Source organism: Atractosteus spatula, unplaced genomic scaffold (assembly GCF_055471065.1).
Source record: "Atractosteus spatula isolate fAtrSpa1 unplaced genomic scaffold, fAtrSpa1.hap1 Scaffold_145, whole genome shotgun sequence".
Taxonomy (NCBI): Eukaryota; Metazoa; Chordata; class Actinopteri; order Semionotiformes; family Lepisosteidae; genus Atractosteus; species Atractosteus spatula.
The window spans coordinates 32,610-47,633 of NW_028296703.1; the positions used below are offsets into that span (position 1 = coordinate 32,610).

The 15,024-nt window shown below is 47.2% G+C and overlaps 3 non-coding genes and 2 pseudogenes across 3 annotated transcripts; all 5 read left to right on the top strand.

The window, feature by feature from the left end:
- Positions 1-11,898: 11,898 nt before the first annotated feature.
- On the top strand, positions 11,899-12,017 carry LOC148809347 (5S ribosomal RNA; annotated as a pseudogene).
- Positions 12,018-12,554: 537 nt separating this feature from the next.
- On the top strand, positions 12,555-12,673 carry LOC148809348 (5S ribosomal RNA). The gene has a single exon (XR_016087542.1). It is a non-coding gene; the product is annotated as a 5S ribosomal RNA (ribosomal RNA).
- A 537-nt stretch (positions 12,674-13,210) lies between these two features.
- Positions 13,211-13,329, top strand: LOC148809349 (5S ribosomal RNA). The gene has a single exon (XR_016087543.1). It is a non-coding gene; the product is annotated as a 5S ribosomal RNA (ribosomal RNA).
- A 537-nt stretch (positions 13,330-13,866) lies between these two features.
- LOC148809350 (5S ribosomal RNA) lies at positions 13,867-13,985 on the top strand (annotated as a pseudogene).
- A 537-nt stretch (positions 13,986-14,522) lies between these two features.
- On the top strand, positions 14,523-14,641 carry LOC148809351 (5S ribosomal RNA). Its single transcript, XR_016087541.1, has one exon. It is a non-coding gene; the product is annotated as a 5S ribosomal RNA (ribosomal RNA).
- Positions 14,642-15,024: the final 383 nt, after the last annotated feature.

The following is a 15,024-nucleotide window of genomic DNA, read 5'->3' on the forward strand; positions in this document are numbered from 1 at the left end:
CCATGAGAAAAATACATTTTTCCCTTACATGCTTTCTCGTTTTTTTTCCATCAGAGTACAGAAAGAAGAAAAAAGGGAAAAGCAGTGTCGCAAAAGAACTCCGTCACCCTTGGGAGATGTCAAGCTCATCGGATATGAAAAGTGCCAATAAAAGCAATTTCTCTTCATTTATATTAGCTTCGGGGCTGCTATTGTGCGTGAGGAGGCAACTTGCTCAGCGCTTACTGAATACAGGTATGTTTTGAGTGTCATGCTGATATAAATATAAATATATAAATGCAAAAGAAACTTTTAAAGCTGATAAAGTAATTTGCATGTGGCTACAACATCCCTGGAAGAGAGATTTTATCAGTTGCACATAATCAGTATTTTTTACTTTTTGTTCAGCACTGGAAATATATTTTTTTAAGTTTTCTTAAGAAGATCTCATGAAGTATTGCCAGGACCTACCTTTAGCACTCAATAGCGATATTAATAGAGTAGAAATGTAAGATAAATTGATGATCTGAGCTAAAATAGTCCTTACGCGCCTCCTGTAACAGTGTTCGTATTCATAGCAAGTAATATTCTTTTTCAACCCCAAACGTTGCTATTGCATTAAGCTTTGTGCGACCATTAGAGGTTTCGGTAGCTTCTGGAGAGCGCACTTTTCCAAACTGAAACCTATAAGAACATTATTCAAGGTACACCATGTCCCAGAATCGTTCATCGGGACTAGGATTAATATCAATGGAAAGTACTTCAAGATTTAACTGAAATATTAAAAGAGTAGGAAAGCATTTAAAATAGAAAAAATCAGTTCAGATGATATTTAATTTTTGAGAAATGGGCACATACTGTACATCAGCTCAGTGAGCAGTGCGAGGTGCTCTCCTGGAGATGATGTTAAATTAGTTAAAATCATGTGATAGTTGAAAAAGCTTAATACTCGTCGATAAAAGACCCTCTGAAAGCAGTAAAGCACTGCACAACTGAATTCGTTGCTATTTGGAGAAATCCACAAACTCGTGTTTTACATGTGTTTTAAAAGAGAACCATACTCACCGACAAAATAACGACACTGTAGCTGATTTTTTCCGAAGCACAGTTGACCTTTCTGAGCCAAATGATGAAGCTCACCCAGTGAATACTATAGCAGAAGGTGGAGGAAAGTGCAACTTTGTAACTACTGCAACCACAGGAACAACTGCAAGAAGCAGAATCAATTTCCCATCGAATGGTGGTGTTGTCTGAGGTACGAGATGTGAACGTGTGCAGAGAATCCCACAATCTCTTCAAAACTTGGACAAAGTATTTCTGATGGAGCGCTGTGCGCAAAGATTGAATAAGCTTTGCTCCTGCCGATGATTCTGCGTGAAAAAGCACAGCATTCAAGTTTCACAGACAAATGCACCATGCCTACAAAACCAATTTTAAAAACAATTGCGGCACACTACGATTCACACTGACTCAAAAGTGATCACGGCAGATGTTGTTCCCTGCATAATGCTGAAGGGACCAAAGAGCATTGCTGTTGGGAACACAAAATGAGGCTTTTTTATGCCTTGATGTTAAGCTGACAAAGACTATCTTGAAACACCTAGTTCAGTCTCTCGACAGACTGTCAAGCAAAGCTTTTACCCATTGAAGTCGCAATAGAAGGAAGGTCTTAACCCACCAACACTTAGCAGCGGCAAGATTCAAACCTAACCCAGCGAAGAAAATGGAGCACAAACCCAGCACTTAGACCACCCAGCCACACTCCCAACACCTTACTCTTTTGGAGAACGTCGGGTGGGTTCAGCTCTTGTTGTGCGATGCGTGGAAATGACTGCATCTTCGTTTTCCGAGATGTTTCCTATCACATCTTTGTCAGCTCTGAATATAGTGCTTCTTTGGAGCAGGCTTCAGACCTTTTATTTTATTTATAAAGGAGGGCGCATTCAGAAACATGTAATTCCTGTTTTAGAAATGCTTTGGGCGGTGTGTTTTATATAATGCACAAACAGTATTCTGATTGTATACTGTAGACCTGTGTAGCAATCATACTGGACGTGACTGGGATTCTGAAATGTTTCTTGAAAAGGTATTCAGGGCTGCTTGAATCTATAATAAAAAAGTGACCCCAAATGTCCAACCTTCCAATCACTGATGTCGCTCTCCCTAAACCTGTACGTGATGTTTTGCAGATGTGCAATGTGCCTTTACTCCTGTATTAAAAACGACCTCTGTTGTTGGGCGGAGTTGAAGGAGAACTAACTGCACAGAAAAAGTACGTAACGATAAAATATTTCTGCGCGTTAAACACATCAATCGTTCAGCATTTCTAAAATGTTTAATTGAATTGACAAAGAAATCCTCTCCTTAAACTTCGAAAAGGATTATCTGTTGAGCCAGCAGACGTAACACTGCAGGTGCCCGTTTCTCACAGGTGTTTGAAGTTGTGGATAACATTTAGCAGGTTTGGCGCCGAGGCTTAGCTGGTTAAGACGCCTCACTAAAAACCAGGAGACCCTGGGTGCGAATCCCAGCGGTATCTATTCGTAGACAACAAGCCACTCATTGTCAATATTTATGGAGCTTAATTTAAAGACAACGGGAGAAGCATGAGTTACAGCTTTCTGTAGCTGTTTTACATCGCTGTGCAATGGTGAGTGCATTGGACTTCTAGGCCTTGATAGAATGAAGTCATTTAAAGGTTGTGGGTTCGAGTCCCACCAGAGTCATGTATCATTTTGATTCAACCTTTCAAAATCCTCTAGGGATTAGTGTTGATCAAGTCAAATAAAGGACTTCTTAAGAGTCCACAGTTGAAAATGAACCAGCAGCCACAAGAAAGAAATTAGTGCTGGATTGTGATCACTTTACTCCTGTCCTGGAGTCCTTGCACTGGCTTCCTGTCAACTTCAAAATCCTCATGCTCACCTATAAGGCTCTCCATGGCTTGGCACCTCAGTACCTGTCTGGGTTATCGCCCTACTCCCCACCTCACAACCTTCGCTCTTTTAATTCTGGTCTCCTATCTGTCCCCCCGTCCATCTACACTCTATGGGGGACAGGGCCTTCTCCTGTTTTGCCCCAGAGCTCTGGATCTTTATCCCCACGGATATCAGAGAGTCACCTTCTCTAAACTCCTTTAAATCCAGACTCAAAACTTTCTTCTTTAGAAGAGCCTTTATTTACCTGTTCTTTACCCATCTGCTCCTACTGTATTATGTACCACAATCTGATGTCTCCTCAAACAGTGTATTCCCATCATGCTAATATTGTGTTTTTTTTGTTGTTGTTGGCATTATGTAAAGCACTTTGAGAAGTTTATTATTATTATTATTATAAAGGTCTTGTTTTCTTGTCCTGTGTTTACAGGCTCAGAGGCCAATGCTCTCCCTGATGCTGGGGAAAGGGCTCCTCTTGAACAGCAGCACAGTGAGGAGGAGTGGGGCAAACTACATAAATATGAGAAAAGACGCAAAAGAGTTGTCACTCAGGGTGTCGAAGGGTCGATGTATACTGGGGCTCAGTTGAAATGCAACGTCAGGACTTTTCCGAATTGGGTCACACGAAGAGAGCACAGCCTTTTCCGCCCTGCCAGGTGTGTCTCGGTAACTCGCCGTGATCGTATAGTGGTCAGTACTTTGTGTTGTGGCTGCAACAACCCCGGTTCGAATCCGGGTCATGGCAGAATAGGGGCGTCTGCTTTTACTACTTGCGCGAATGAAGGCAAAAAAAAGCCAATCGATGTGAACGAACGGCGCTTTACAGAGGAGTACTTCCTGACTGGATCGTTGATGAACGACAGAGGCCACTCCGACCTCTTCTCGGTTTTCTTCAATGACTTACTAAGGATCTTCTTCACATTCGCCCATGCAGGGTAAGCCAGTTACACCAAAGCAAACGCAGGAAAGTGCATTTCAAGCAGAGACCAGGAGGGACTTGTTTACACCGAGAGTGGTCGGAGAATGGAACAATGCGCCCAGCCCTGTTGCTGGAGCCGATTCTTGATGAGATCTTGGGCTCACTAAGAGGCCCCCACTGGATGCTAATCTTTCTGTTGTTCTTGCAGGTCCTGCGCTGCTTTTGAGCCGACAGAGCTCGTCCTGGTCTGTCGGCACAGCCCAATTGCAAATGATCGGCTCCACGTACAGAAGGAACGTGCGTTTGGTACAAGAGTGCATGAAGGCACTGGAAATACATTGGGAACAAATGACCGGTCGCTCAAGACCTCTGTGAAGTACAGGAGCGTGCAAAAAGAGGCTGTTTCCGCCCGGTCTTGAACCGGGGACCTTTCGCGTGTTAGGCGAACGTGATAGCCGCTACACTACGGAAACCTGCAGGGACCGCTGCTGGTGTCTCGCTTGCGTTTCGGGCTGAGAAAGGGAAGCGTCACTTTAGGAAGGGGGCGCTGGAGAGAGGAACAAAGGGCGCGATGAAACAAAATGCCGAAGCCCGGGATCGAACCAGGGACCTTTAGATCTTCAGTCTAACGCTCTCCCAACTGACCTATTTCGGCGGTGCACAAAGCCCCCAGCCACCTGCTCCAGCCTTCCTGTGTTGCGGCATGAGCGCACCCAGAGGAGCGGGAGAGTGTTGCAGGAACGTCACTCAGAAGGAAAGCCACCCAGCTGCGCCCTCTGAGCTCTGTCCAGCGCATCTTCCTCGCATGGACTCCTGCCTGCGACGGGCAGGAAACAATTAGCAAGAACAGAACAGCACCCTGTAACGTTGCCATAGCCTAAATGTAGTGGCTCTCTGAAGGCACCAGTTCTGTAGGGTTTGGGCATTTACTGTGACAATTATTAATTGTAGAAGTAAATCACAAAGTTAATTCTTTTGATGGCTTTAGAATCCAACCATGTGACAGAACTCAAACAACGCACACACACAGGTACTAATACACGAGGATACATTTATTAATACATAGAATATGCATATAAACGTAACAGATCTTATCGAGAGGGTTATCAGAATACAAAAGGTATATATTCAATCAGTTACGAAGAGTTACATATATCAAGAGGACATACGTTCAGTATATCATTCATTTAGACCGTTTCGTAAATGAACTTGTTTATAACTTCTACATTAGATACTCAAAACAAGTACGTAACTCTTAGGAATTAAATTCATATCAACTGGTTTGGATAACAATTGAATTCTCGAGCCGTAATGCAGTGAAGTTGAATACTCATCCAATTTCTGGGGATACATATCTCCTGCAGGCACAAACAATCAGCTGCAGGCTTGTTGCTGTCCAATCCGCGCTCTCTGGCTCCATGCCAGGCTGTGCTGTGCGGCTTGCAACGGTGCGCTGCTGATGCTCACTGACCGGGTAGTTAGTGTCGGCTTTAACTAGCAAAGTTTGTGCACAGGAGAAAAGATGACTGTGGGTCCCAGCAAGTCAGGAAGAGGACCGGTTCGTTCCTGATGAAGAGCTAGTTCTGAATAGTGATTCAGCTGTCCACAGTTCCGACCTGTTCACAAGGCTTGCTGCTGGTGCTTACCTCAGGTGGATCCTCTGGTTACTCTCTGGCAACCTCCGCTCTAGACTCTTAGAACAAAGGAAAGTTCTGGCACTCGGACACACTGACCGTGCTGAGTCTCAGGATGGTCAGGAGGCGCGCTGCGAGAATGTCCTGCCCTTGGGAGCCTTCTGCTCCTGGGCTGTCCTGCCCTGGAATTCTCCTTAAGAATTCCCTTCGAAAAAGTTCACAGAATTCTCACCGAAGTCTCTTCTGAATCTCACAGGCTCTCTGTGTTGCCTGTTTTTACCTGGAGGAACTTCAGCTCGTTGATTGGCTGAAAGTTCCATGGGTATCAGAGTCCCACGTGGGTTACTCAGCCCTACCAGTCCCTGATTGGATGATCAAGGTGAGATATGAGTCACTTACTCCTGACAATTAGGAATGCAGTCCAGATGTCAATCTGGCACTCCCTAGACAGATAGGCGCCAATAGATGACCATTGATCATGATAGCCAGGCTTAGCTAAGTGCATCCCCCTTTGGGGGCTTGTTCCTTATCAAAAGAAAACATCTTAAATCAGCCTGCATGAATACTTTCTCTGTGGCTGCACCACAGAGATGGAGGGTGAGATGGGGCCTCCTTTAGGACAGCATACCAACGCTTAATTCTGTCTTATTAACAAGCATTGCCGCTACATATCCCCCCTTTTTGAAGGTCACGAGGTCCTGAGGCGTTGTTGCCTTCAAAACAAAAACAGAGTTAAGTGATGTCCCTTGTCATTAGAACATTAACCTTAAATGTCCACATTACTCCTCGAGAATTCATACCAGAACCAGCATTGGATGCAAACAGGATGAATAACATCTGGAGTATGTATAAACACGGTAGGAGACATTATCTAAGTCTAGGAGTTACACATCAGGAAGTTCACTGTCAATATCTGATACTTCTGTAGTAGATATTTGGGAAGAAGTAACTTCCTTTCTTTTGACATGCTACCTTTGACTCATTCGTGCTACTCGGAGTACATCTTGATGTGAGAGTACAGCATTCAGAGTACACTGTCAGTCATGATCCAACTACCCGGCAGCAGTGTTACAATAACAACAGTTCCTGTTCCCAGCCCCCCCGATAAACCACAACACCTGTGTTGGGTATCTGCTAGGTTGGTTTGGAGGTTTGTTCCATTAAAGCAAACTAACTACCTGTACCTCTTCAGGGCTTACTGTTTCTTGGATTTCTATCCAATTCAATAGTGTGGCACCTGAAGGCATCCAAGACCTCAAGTTTGGTCTTATGTTGTCTGGTTCTAGACCGTACAGTTTTAAGTTCAAGCTGTACTATGGCCTCCTCGGGAACTTGCAGGAAAACTATTGGTTAGGTAGCTGCATTGTGGTAGCTGTATCATGCCTGTCACAAATCATGGTGACAGTTAAATGTGGTGTGCTGACCAGCCATTTACTTCCCACCTGCTCTTCATGGGGTTCATTAACCTCCCTCTGCTCGTTAGTAGCTTTACACCCTTCATTGGTGAATTGTTTAGACACAGCCAATGGATAGCTTTGGTAGCCATACCCATCTCAAGATTTGGAACCGAATTCAATCTTGGATTGCCTTCTGGGTGAGCTATGAGCGATGGGGTTAATGTCACATACTCCTCTACTAAGAAGAGTGGAATCAAGTGGGTTGGGAATTGTGCCGTGGCTAGACTAGCTACAGTGGCACTAAACTCCCTTAACAGGTCTTGTGTCAGCATTCTGGCCTGTTGCACACAAGCATAAACCCACTGTATAACACCAACAATCATGTCCACTGGTTGGGGAATAAGGTTTAACCCTGTTGCATAGAAAGTTGCCTGTAGGGTTTTCCCTAAGCTTTCCAACTTTTGCTGCTGTTGATACAGTCTGTCACTACCCTCTGGCATCTCTGACACCTGTCTTCTTGGGGCAGTCAGGGTGAGAGTGCCAGTAGCACACAAACCTACCAGAAAAAGCAAACGTGCAACAGTGGCGGCAGCAATAAGTCCTCCCAAAAGTCTTTTCGGGTGGCTGACCCCAGTCATCTCCTTCTGAGTGACTGTTGTCTTTCTAAGCTGGCGCAGCGTGTACATGGTGTCTTTCTCAGTATGCCATGTGGCATCTTGGGCACCAACATCCTGGAAATCTGGGGAGATCTGACGCAGCTGCTGATGCTGCTCCTCCTTTTCCAGGGCATCTGCTTTTTCGATTTGTTCATGCCTGTGCTCTAGGAACCCTGCAGGGGGTGGTGCAGCGGTGGAGCATGCCTGACCCTCGGCTGAGTGGTCATCTGGAGCACCTGAGTGATCTGGGATTGTTATCCCATTCTCACTGTTCAGGTCCACCCTGCACACTTCCTGATTGAGGAATCCCTCTATCGGCATGTTTACAATCGTACGCTGGGTAGGTGTAGGACACGTGCTCGCTCCCCCCTTCCCTCGCTAGGGGTTCAGGGAGCTGCCCCAGCACTGGGATAGCTAGTTAATTGTCTTTGAACTTACTATCACCCACCAGGCCCATGTCAGTGCAGGCGGGGATTCTGACACCCCTCTTTGCGATGTCCTGCACTGGCAGGCGAGTGACTTGACCATCCAGCTCCAGTCTGGCTGAACCACTGTTGGTCAGACTCAGACTGACAGACTGAGCTGGTGGCTGTAAGAAAACCGGCTCGGCTTTCATTCCCTGTCCCTTCTGGGGGACTGGGTGTGTTGGCAACCCTGCCGTTGAGGCAGGAACAATCAGGTCAGTCTCACTCACTACCTGGTAGTTGTGAGAAATAATGTTACCTGACTGCAGGTTCCCTGGGTCACAGCAGAGGGAATCGGCATCTGGGATCAGGTGTGTCCACAGCGCAGTAGTCTCAGCGTCCAGCTGGACCTCCTGACTAACCTGTGAATGTTGCACCAGGGGCACCTGGCGGTGGCCCTGCGACAGCTGCTCAAGCAGATCCTCATTAATAGAGGATCTCTCAGGGCTAAGGGTGAGGGCTACCTCACCAACCTGCTCTCCTGCCATCTGGATCCCTTCCACCACTGCGGGGTGGTGGTCCTGACCCCTCTTGGGTGCCAGGGTGCACAGGGAAAGCTCCTTTTCATCACCAGGTGGGGAGATCTGCTCCTCTTTAGGGGTGTAAAAGGTGTGTGCTTTACCTGGTGGATCAGGCGGCTGCTTGGAGCACCGCTCCTGTGGCAGGGAGGCTGTTGTGACCTCAGCCGGGACACGACTTCCCTGTATATCCGGGGAACAAGAAAATATTTTTATTTCTTGTCCAGAGGGAACAGAAGAAATCTCCACATAGGCTTCTGTGTTCGGTGGGCACTGTGTGAGCACAGTCTGCCTCTTTGCCCCCCTTCCTCCTGTACAAAAGGCTTAGGAGCCTTGACCTGTTTCCACACCTTGCCTTTCTGGTGATCCACCAAAGGTTCCTCTCTGAGTCGCATGCCCTTTTCTTTTTCTACCCGTTTGAGCTTGCTGTATGACATCAAACACCTTTCAACCTCAGTGTCAATCAATGTCTCACTGTGTAAGACATCTCCCATGGCAGCCTTGAGGTAAAAGCTTCCTGCTTTTCCTCTCTGTTTTACTGCCTGCTCTGTGACTTCAGGGGTGGAGTCAGCACTCGCTTGGGAGTGGCTGACCTCATCCAGGCAGGAACCCTTCCATTCAATCAGATAGACTGAGGGAGGGAGAGGGGGCGGGTCTCCGCCTCCTCCAGTGGAGAGTATCAGCTCATTCACGCTTCCGGCAGCCTTGGGGAGCGGTTGTCTCTGTCCTAATAAAACTTGTTCAAGCCTGGCCAGGCGGGCGGCTAATGAATCCTTTTGTTCAGCTTTATCTAGCCCTTTCTCTTCCCCGGTGTTCTCATGGAACTTAGGACGCTGGGTGCGGTCCTGTGTGCCTGCTTTGGAACGGGGCTTAGCCAGCTCAGGAGCCTGTGCTCCTTCGAGCAGGGGGGAATTAACCCTGCTGGCTCTGACGGCGAACACAGTCGCTTTAACAGCTTTTTGCTCAGAGCGACTTTGGACATCATACTCCCAGGCTTTCTGCACGAATCTCTTAATATCAGTCATTTTCATGGTCTGTGCATCTGTATGCATTAAGATCATCTTTCTGACTGACGGGTGGAGATTCGCAATGAATTAACCCTTGAAATGTGTGTTCTCTTCACAACCCTCATCATTTCGCCCTGCAAAATAAGTTCATCTAAGTCTCTCGTAATATTCGCGAGGGGACTCTGCTCTCTCGTGCTTAATGTTAAGGGCGGCGGCTATCGCGGCAGTCGGGTCAATAAACGCACTGTATTCTGATAAGTGCTTGACACAACTCTTCAAAGTCATCACAGACTTTCTTCATCTGCCTAGCCATCCACTCATGTACAGCTCTGCTGCTAGTTTTCCTGACCAGAAACACTTTTTCCTGTTCTGTAGCGTTTGGCAGGTACTGCAGGGTATACCTGAGGTCTTGAATATAACTCTCGATATTATTCTCTGACACTGCAGGGTCAAATCTCTCCATGTCCTTCGCTAGCTCTCTCAGAGAATGGAGGTTTATTCTCCTAGCTTCTCCGCTGACGGAGATATGACGGAGATCGTGGTCAGACCTGTCACTGCTAGAGAGAGTGCTTAATAGCGACTTGAATTCAGACCTTTTAGCAACCATCGTTAAACTTAAAGAGTATTACTTTTCAGTACGAAATCACAGTTCTACCACAGAAAACCACAAGATCAAGTATGCAATCAACCCAGTAGATTGCAAAAGATCACAAAACAATCAAGCACTGCTTAAAGAGCAAGGGGAACTTTTTTCCTTTCGGCTTTCAGCACACTGTATTGTCGAGTATGAAACCCGCGGTGTTTTATATTGAATTATTCCGCTTGGTTGTCTCATTTCAGTCTTACCATAGCCCGTCCAGGGACGCCAATAAATGTAGTGTGCTCTCTGAAGGCACCAGTTCTGTAGGGTTTGGGCATGTACGGGGACATTTATTAATTGTAGCCGTAAATCACAAAATGATTCTTTTGATGGCCTTAGAATCCAACCATGCGATATAACTCAAACAACGCACACACACACGGGTACTAATACACGAGGATACATTTATTAATACATAAAATATGCATATAAACCTAACAGATCTTATCGAGAGGGTTATCAGAATACAAAAGGTATATATACAATCAGTTACAAAGAGTTACATATATCAAGAGGACATACGTTCAGTATATCATTCATTTAGATCGTTTCATAAAGTGAACTTGGTTACAACTTCTACATTAGATACTGAAAACAAGTACATAACTCTTAGGAATTAAATTGATATCAACTGGTTGGGATAACAATTGAATTCTCAAGCTGTAATGCATTGAAGTTGAATACTCATCCAATCTCTGGGGATTCAGATCTCCTGCGGGCTCTCTGGCTCCGTGCCAGGCTGTGCTGTGCTGCAGATGCTCACTGACCGGCTAGTTAGTGTTGGCTTTAACTAGCAAAGTTTGTGCACAGGAGAAAAGATGACTGTGGGTCCCAGCAAGTCAGGAAGAGGACCGGTTCATTCCTGATGAAGCGCTAGTTCTGAATAGTGATTCAGCTGTCCACAGTTCCGACCTGTTCACAAGGCTTGCTGCTGGTGCTTACCTCAGGTGGATCCTCTGGTTACTCTCTGGTAACCTCCGCTCTAGACTCTAAGAACAAAGGAAAGTTCTGGCACTCAGACACACTGGCCGCTCCGTGGTTGTCCGGGCTGAGTCTTAGGATGGTCAGGAGGCGCACTGCGAGAATGTCCTGCCCTTGGGAGCCTTTTGCTCCTGGGCCGTCCTGCCCTGGAATTCTCCTTTGAATTCCCTTTAGAAAAGTCCAGGAAATAGTCTCTCAGGCCCTCTGTGTTGCCTGTTTTTACCTGGAGGAACTTCAGCTCGTTCATTGGCTGAAAGTTCCATGGGCATCAGAGTCCCACGTGGGTTACTCGGCCCTACCAGTCCCTGATTGGTTGATCAAGGTGAGATGTGAGTCACTTACTCCTGACACTTAGGAATGCAGTCCAGATGTCCATCTGGCACACCCTAGACAGATAGGCGCCAATGGATGACCATTGATCATGATAGCCAGGCTTAGCTAAGTGCATCCCCATTTGGGAGCTGTCCCTTATCAAAAGAAAACATCTTTAAATCAGCCTGCATGAATAGTTTCTCTGTGGCTGCACCACAGAGATGAACAGAGAGATGGGGCCTCATTAGAAAAAGAACAGCAACACTTAATTCTGTCTTATTAACAACCATTGCCGCTACAAGTGAAAGGCTGCAGTGAAATAGAGCGGGGACGAAAGCAGTGAAGAGAGAGAACGTGGGAAGAAGAGAAAAACGCAAGGGACAAAAAGCAGCGTCGTAAGAGAGGTGACGGAGCTGTCCCTTTCTATAAAAAGGGTGCCAGCGAGCCTTGTTCTTGCTTACGGCCACACCCCCTTGAGCACACCTGATCTTGTCTGATCTCGGAAGCTAAACAGGGATGGGCCTGGTTAGTACTTGGATGGGAGACCGCCTGGGAATACCAGCTGCTGTAAGCTTTTAAGCGCAGGAGGCGCCCTATCCCTGCTCGCTTGCTCATTCCCCTGTTCACACGTGCAGTGCGGCTTGTCCGTCTGTTTATTTGTCAGCTTTGGCGAGACACGGGTGCTTGTGTATTAGCGTGAGCGTTTTTTATTCTGATCGTGAACAGTTTTACAAGTCCGCAAAGGATCGAGGAAAGGTTTATCGCCAGCTGAAAAGAGACACAGCGCTTCGGCTGTGGAGACTTGTTCGGCTGGCGTTCGGGGAGTCGCGTTTTTCAGAATTGTATTGAGATCGTTTTCCACAGAGCTCAGATGTCAAAGCACAGCAGCAGCTCTCCACAGCGATCCTCTATAGCGCCCTTTCTCCCGCAGCTCCGTCCTCATTGGAAGGAAGCAAGAGTGAAAGGCTGAAGTGAAATAGAGCGGGGACGAAGGCAGTGAAGAGAGAGAACGTGGGAAGAAGAGAAAAACGCAAGGGAAATAAAGCAGCGTCGTAAAAGAGGTGACGGAGCTGTCCTCTCTATAAGAAGGGTGCCAGCGAGCCTTGCACTCGCTTACGGCCACACCCCCTTGAGCACGCCTGATCTCATCTGATCTCGGAAGCTAAACAGGGACGGGCCTGGTTAGTACTTGGATGGGAAACCGCCTGGGAATACCAGGTGCTGTAAGCTTTCAAGCGCAGGAGGCGCCCTATCCCCGCTCGCTCGCTCATTCCCCTGTTCACACGTGCAGTGCGGCTTGTCCGTCTGTTTATTTGTCAGCTTTGGCGAGACACGGTTGCTTGTGTATTAGCGTGAGCGTTTTTTATTCTGATCGTGAACAGTTTTACAAGTCCGCAAAGGATCGAGGAAAGGTTTATCGCCAGCTGAAAAGAGACACGGCGCTTCGACTGTGGAGACTTGTTCGGCTGGCGTTCGGGGAGTTGCGTTTTTCAGAATTGTATTGAGATCGTTTTCCACAGAGCTCAGATGTCAAAGCACAGCAGCAGCTCTCCACAGCGATCCTCTATAGCGCCCTTTCTCCTGCAGCTCCGTCCTCATTGGAAGGAAGCAAGAGTGAAAGGCTGAAGTGAAATAGAGCGGGGACGAAGGCAGTGAAGAGAGAGAACGTGGGAAGAAGAGAAAAACGCAAGGGAAATAAAGCAGCGTCGTAAAAGAGGTGAAGGAGCTGTCCTCTCTATAAGAAGGGTGCCAGCGAGCCTTGCACTCGCTTACGGCCACACCCCCTTGAGCACGCCTGATCTCGTTTGATCTCGGAAGCTAAACAGGGACGGGCCTGGTTAGTACTTGGATGGGAGACCGCCTGGGAATACCAGGTGCTGTAAGCTTTTAAGCGCAGGAGGCGCCCTATCCCCGCTCGCTCGCTCATTCCCCTGTTCACACGTGCAGTGCGTCTTGTCCGTCTGTTTATTTGTCAGCTTTGGCGAGACACGGGTGCTTGTGTATTAGCGTGAGCGTTTTTTATTCTGATCGTGAACAGTTTTACAAGTCCGCAAAGGATCGAGGAAAGGTTTATCGCCAGCTGAAAAGAGACACGGCGCTTCGGCTGTGGAGACTTGTTCGGCTGGCGTTCGGGGAGTCGCGTTTTTCAGAATTGTATTGAGATCGTTTTCCACAGAGCTCAGATGTCAAAGCACAGCAGCAGCTCTCCACAGCGATCCTCTATAGCGCCCTTTCTCCCGCAGCTCCGTCCTCATTGGAAGGAAGCAAGAGTGAAAGGCTGAAGTGAAATAGAGCGGGGACGAAGGCAGTGAAGAGAGAGAACGTGGGAAGAAGAGAAAAACGCAAGGGAAATAAAGCAGCGTCGTAAAAGAGGTGACGGAGCTGTCCTCTCTATAAGAAGGGTGCCAGCGAGCCTTGCACTCGCTTACGGCCACACCCCCTTGAGCACGCCTGATCTCGTCTGATTTCGGAAGCTAAACAGGGACGGGCCTGGTTAGTACTTGGATGGGAGACAGCCTGGGAATACCAGGTGCTGCAAGCTTTTAAGCGCAGGAGGCGCCCTATCCCCGCTCGCTCGCTCATTCCCCTGTTCACACGTGCAGTGCGGCTTGTCCGTCTGTTTATTTGTCAGCTTTGGCGAGACACGGGTGCTTGTGTATTAGCGTGAGCGTTTTTTATTCTGATCGTGAACAGTTTTACAAGTCCGCAAAGGATCGAGGAAAGGTTTATCGCCAGCTGAAAAGAGACACAGCGCTTCGGCTGTGGAGACTTGTTCGGCTGGCGTTCGGGGAGTCGCGTTTTTCAGAATTGTATTGAGATCGTTTTCCACAGAGCTCAGATGTCAAAGCACAGCAGCAGCTCTCTACAGCGATCCTCTATAGCGCCCTTTCTCCCGCAGCTCCGTCCTCATTGGAAGGAAGCAAGAGTGAAAGGCTGAAGTGAAATAGAGCGGGGACGAAGGCAGTGAAGAGAGAGAACGTGGGAAGAAGAGAAAAACGCAAGGGAAATAAAGCAGCGTCGTAAAAGAGGTGACGGAGCTGTCCTCTCTATAAGAAGGGTGCCAGCGAGCCTTGCACTCGCTTACGGCCACACCCCCTTGAGCACGCCTGATCTCGTCTGATCTCGGAAGCTAAACAGGGACGGGCCTGGTTAGTACTTGGATGGGAGACCGCCTGGGAATACCAGGTGCTGTAAGCTTTTAAGCGCAGGAGGCGCCCTATCCCCGCTCGCTCGCTCATTCCCCTGTTCACACGTGCAGTGCGGCTTGTCCGTCTGTTTATTTGTCAGCTTTGGCGAGACACGGGTGCTTGTGTATTAGCGTGAGCGTTTTTTATTCTCATCATGAACCTTATATACTGTATCTCTACATCCCATAACCTTTAACGGCAGGTGCCTGGGTGTGGACATGTTCTGATGTAATATTTAATTTTTAATTTATTAAATAAGTAAACATTTTAGTAAAGTCTGTTATATTGTTAAAATCTATAAGCGTTATAAATATCAATTTTTGCTTGTGCTTATAATTTATCGCTGCTAAATGTGTCTTATTCAATTATTTTAACACTTTTATGACCTATCCA